The sequence below is a fragment of the Calliopsis andreniformis genome, unplaced genomic scaffold (assembly GCF_051401765.1).
Source record: "Calliopsis andreniformis isolate RMS-2024a unplaced genomic scaffold, iyCalAndr_principal scaffold0158, whole genome shotgun sequence".
NCBI classification, from domain to species: Eukaryota; Metazoa; Arthropoda; class Insecta; order Hymenoptera; family Andrenidae; genus Calliopsis; species Calliopsis andreniformis.
Window position 1 is genome coordinate 147,797 of NW_027480567.1, and position 6,015 is coordinate 153,811.

Genomic DNA, 6,015 nt, shown 5'->3' on the forward strand with positions numbered 1-6,015 from the left:
ACATGGCTATGGCTATGGCTGCTATGGCTACGGTTATGGCTGCTATGGCTATCACTATGCGTGCTACGGCTATTGCTATGTCTGCTATGGTTATTGCTATAGCTACTACGGCTATGGCTATGGCTGCTAAGACTATGGCTATGGCTACCGCTGCTTTGTCTATGGCTATGAATGCTATGGCTACGGCTGTGGCTACGGCTATGGCTGATATGGCTATGTCTATCGCTGGTATGGCTATGGCTACGGCTGCTATGGCTATACCTATGCGTGCTATGGCTATGGCTATGGCTGCTATGACTATGGCTATGGATATGTCTGCTCTGGCTATGGCTATGGCTGCTATGGCTATGGCTATGGCTGCTATGGCTATGGCTAGGCTGCTATGGCTATGGCTGCTATGGCTGCTACGGCTATGGCTATGGCTATGACTGCTATGGCTATTGCTACGGCTGCTATGGCTATGGGTATGGCTGCTATGAATATGGCTAGTGCTGCCATGGCTATGGCTATGGCTGCTCTGGCTATGGCTATGGCTGCTATGGCTATGGCTATGGCTGCTATGGCTATGGCTATGCCCATGGCTGTTGTGTCTATGGCTATGGCTACTATGGCTATGGCTATGACTGCTCCGGCTGCTATGGCAATGGCTATTGTTGCTACGGCTATGGCTATGGCTATGGCTATGGCTGCTATGGCTATGGCTATGGCTGATATGGCTATGGCTATGGCTGCTGTGACTGTGGCTATGGCTATGTCTGATCTGGCTATGGCTATGGCCACGGCTGCTATGGGTATGGCTATGGCTGCTATGGCTATGGCTTTGTCTGCTATGGCTATGGCTATGGCTGCTCTGGCTATGGCTGCTATGGCTGCTACGGCTATGGCTATGGCTATGACTGCTATGGCTATGGCTACGGCTGCTATGGCTATGGCTATGGCCACGGCTGCTATGGCTATGGCTATGGCTGCTATGGCTATGGCTCTGTCTGCTATGGCTATGACTATGGCTGTTATGGCTATGGCTATGTCTGCTATGGCTACGGCTATGGCTGATATGACTATGTCTATCGCTGGTATGGCTATGGCTACGGCTGCTATGGCTATCCCTATGCGTGCTATGGCTATGGCTATGGCTGCTATGGCTATGGCTATGTCTGCTATGGCTGCCATGGCTATGGCTATTGCTGCTAAGGCTATCGCTATGGCTATGGCTATGGTTATGGCTTCTATGGCTGTGGCTATGTCTGCTATGGCTATGGCTATGACTGCTATGACTATGGCTATGGCTATGGCTGCAATGGCTATGCCTATGGCTGCTGTGGCTGCTATGGCTATGGCTATGGCTATGGCTACTATGGTTATGGCTATAGCTGCTATGGCTATGGCTCTGGCTGCTATGGCAATGGCTATGGCTGCTTTGGGTATGGCTATAGCTGCTATGGCTATGGCAATGTCTGCTATGGCTATGGCTATGGCTGCTATGGCTATGGCTGCTGTTGCTATGGCTATTGCTACGGCTGCTATGGCTATGGCTATGGCTGCAGTGTCCTTGGCAATGGCTGCTATGTCTATGGCTGGTATAGCTATGCCTATGGCTGCTACGGCTATGGCTATAACTGCTATGGCTATGGCTATGACTGCTATGGCTGTGGCCATGGCTGGTATGCGTATGGCCATGCCTACGGCTATGGCTGCTATGGCCGGTATGGCTGTGGCTATGCCTGCTATTGCTATCGCTAGTGCTGCAATGGCAATGGCTATGGCTACGGCCATGGCTATGGCTGTTATGGATATGGCTCTGGCTGCTCTGGCTATGGCTATGGCCATGGCTGCTATGGCTATGGCTATGGCTGCTATGGCTATCGCTATGCGTGCGATGGCTATGGCTATGGCTGCTATGGCTATGGCCATGGCTGGTATGACTATAACCATGGCTACGGCTATGTCTGCTATAGCCGCTATGGGTATGGCTATGCCTGCTATGGCTATGGCTATGGCTGCTCTGGCTATGGCTGTGGCCATGGCTGCTCGGGCTATGGCTATGGCTATGGCTATGGCTATTATGTCTATGGCTATAGCTGCTATGGCTATGGCTCCGGCTGCTATGGCTATGGCTATTGCTATGCCTGGGTATGGATATAGCTGCTATGTTTATGGCTCCGGCTGCTATGGCTATGGCTATGGCTGCGGCTGCTATGGCTATTGCTATGTCTGCTATGGCTGTGGCTATGGCTATGGCTGCTATAGCTATGGCTATGGCTATGGCTGCTATGGCTATGGCTATGGCGGCTATGGCTATGGCTACAGCTGCTATGGCTATTGTTATGGCTGCAATGGCTACGGCTATGACTGCTATGGCTATGGCAATGGCTATGACTGCTATGGCAATGGCAATGGCTATGGCTGCTATGGCTATGGCTGCTATGGCTGCTATGGCTATGGCTATGGTTATGGCTCCTATGGATATGGCTATGGCTGCTATGGCCATGGCTATGGCTGCTATGGCTATGGCTATGGCTGCTTTGGCTATGGCTACAGCTGCTATAGCTACGGCTCTGGCTGCTATGGCTATGCCTGCTATGGCTGTGGCTATGGCTGCTGTGGCTATGGCTGCTATAGCTATGGCTCTGGCTGCTAATGCTATGACAATGGCTGCTATGGCTACGGCTATTACTGCTATGGCTATGGCGATGGCTATGTCTGCTCTGGCTATGGCTATGGCTGCTATGTCTATGGCCATGGCTATGGCTGATATGGCTATGGCTATGGCTGCTATGGCTATGGCTAGGCTGCAATAGCTTTGGCTGTGGCTACTATGGCTATGGCTATGGCTATGGCTAGTATGGTTATGGCTATTGCTATGGCTGCTATGGCTGTGGCTATGGCTACTATGGCTATGGCTATGGCTATGGCTGCTATGGCTATGGCTATGTCTGCTATGGCTATGGCAATGTCTGCTATGGCTGTGGCTTTGGCTATGGCCGGTACAGCTATAGCTATGGCTATGGCTGCTATGGCAATGGCTATGCCCATGGCTGCTGTGGCTATTGCTATGGCTACTATGGTTATGGCTATGACTGCTATGGCTATCGCTATGACTGCTATGGCTATGGCTACGGCTGCTATGGCTATGGCTATGGCTGCAATAGCTTTGGCTATGTCTGCTTTGGGTATGGCTAAAGCTGCTATGGCTACGGCTCTGGCTGCTGTCGCTATGGCTATGGCTGCTATGGCTATGGCTATTGCTGCTATGACTATGGCTATGGATATGTCTGTTCTGGCTATGGCTACGGCTGCTATGGCTATGGCTAGGCTGCTATGGCTATCGCTATGCGAGCTATTGCTATGGCTATGGCTGCTATGGCTATGGCTATGGCTGCTTTGGCTATGGCTACAGCTGCTATAGCTACGGCTCTGGCTGCTATGGCTATGGCTATGGCTATGGGTATTATGGCTATGGCTATAGCTGCAATGGCTATGGCTCCGACTGCTATGGCTATGGCTATTGCTATGCCTGGGTATGGATATAGCTGCTATGGTTATGGCTTGTGGCTGCTATGGCTATGGCTATGGCTGCGGCTGCTATGGCTATGGCTATGTCTGCTATGGCTGTGGCTATGGCTATGGCTGCTATAGCTATGGCTATGTCTATGGCTGCTATGGCTACGGCTATGGCTGCTATGGCTCTGGCAATGGCTATGGCTGCTATGGCTATGGCTGCTATTGCTGCTATGGCTATAGCTATGGCCATGGCTCCTATGGATATGGCTATGGCTGCTATGGCCATGGCTATGGCTGCTATGGCTATGGCTATGGCTGCTTTGGCTATGGCCACAGCTGCTATAGCTACGGCTCTCGCTGCCATGGCTATGCCTGCTATGGCTGTGGCTATGGCTGCTGTTGCTATGGCTGCTGTAGCTATGGCTATGGCTGCTAATGCTATGACAATGGCTGCTATGGCTATGGCTATTGCTGCTATGACTATGGCTATGGATATGTCTGCTCTGGCTATGGCTATGGCTGCTATGGCTATGGCTGTGGCTGCTATGGCTATGGCTAGGCTGCTATGGCTATCGCTATGCGTGCTATTGCTATGGCTCTGTCTCCAATTGCTATGCCTATGGCTGCTATGGCTATGGCTAGGATGCTATGGCTATCGCTATGCGTGCTATTGCTTTGGCTCTGGCTCCTATTGCTATGCCTATGGCTGCTATGGCTATGGCTAGGCTGCTATGGCTATCGCTATGCGTGCTATTGCTATGGCTCTGGCTCCTATTGCTATGCCTATGGCTGCTATGGCTGTGGCTATTGCTGCAATGGATATAGCAATGGCTCCTATGGCTATGGCTATGGTCATGTCTATGTCCGCTATGGCTATAGCTAAGGCTGCTTTGGGTATGGCTATAGCTGCTGTGGCTATGGCTCTGGCTGCTATGGCTATGGCTATGGCTGCTATGTCTGTGACTGGTATAGCTATGCCTATGGCTGCTACGGCTATGGCTATAACTGCTATGGCTATGGCCTTGGCTGCTGTGGCTATGGCTATGTCTATGGCTGCTATGGCTATGGCTATGGCTATGTCTGCTATGGATATAGCTGTGGCTGCTATGGCTATGGCTATGTCTACGGCTGGTATGGCTATGGCTATTGTTGCTACGGCTATCTCTATAGCTATGGCTATTGCTGCTATGGCTATGGCTATGGCTGCTATGGCTATGGCTATGGCTGCTGTGACTATGGCGATGTCTATGGCTGCAACAGCTTTGGCTGTGGTTACAATGGCTGTTGCTGTGGCTGCTATGGCTGCTATGGCCATGGCTATTACTGCTATGTCTATGGCTGTTATGGCTATGGCTATAGCTGCTATGGCTATGGCTCCGTCTGCTATGGCTATGGCTATTGCTATGCCTGGGTATGGGTATAGCTGCTATGGTTATGGCTCTGGCTGCTATGGCTATGGCTATGGCTGTGGCTGCTATGGCTATGGCTATGTCTGCTATGGCTGTGGCTACGGCTATGGCTGCTATAGCTATGGCTATGGCTATGGCTGCTATGTCTATGTCTGGTATAGCTATGCCTATGGCTGCTACGGTTATGGCTATAACTGCTATGGCTATGGCATTGGCTGCTGTGGCTATGGCTATGGCTATGTCTACGGCTGGTATGGCTATGGCTATTGTTGCTACGGCTATCTCTATAGCTATGGCTGTTGCTGCTATGGCTATGGCTATGGCTGCTATGGCTATGGCTATGGCTGCTGTGACTATGGCGATGGCTATGGCTGCAACAGCTTTGGCTGTGGCTACAATGGCTGTTGCTGTGGCTGCTATGGCTGCTCTGGCCATGGCTATTACTGCTATGTCTATGGCTGTTATGGCTATGGCTATAGCTGCTATGGCTATGGCTCCGTCTGCTATGGCTATGGCTATTGCTATGCCTGGGTATGGGTATAGCTGCTATGGTTATGGCTCTGGCTGCTATGGCTATGGCTATGTCTGTGGCTGCTATGGCTATGGCTATGTCTGCTATGGCTGTGGCTATGGCTATGGCTGCTATAGCTATGGCTATGGCTATGGCTGCTATATCTATGTCTGGTATAGCTATGCCTATGGCTGCTACGGTTATGGCTATAACTGCTATGGCTATGGCATTGGCTGCTGTGGCTATGGCCATGGCTATGTCTGCTCTGGCTATGGCTATGGCTGCTGTGGCTATGGCTATGGCTATGACAATGGCTGCTATGGCTATGGCTATGCCTACTATGTCTATGGCTGCTATGGCTATGGCTATCGCTGCTATGGCTGTGGCTATGGCCATGGCTGCTATGGATATGGCTATGGTTGCTATGGCTATCGCTATGACTGCTATGGCTATGGCTATGGCTGCTATGGCTATCGCTATGGCTGCAATAGCTTTGGCTATGGCTGCTTTGGGTATGGCTATAGCTGCTATGGCTACGGCTCTGGCTGCTGTCGCTATGGCTATGGCTGCAATAGCTTTGTCTATGGCTGCTTT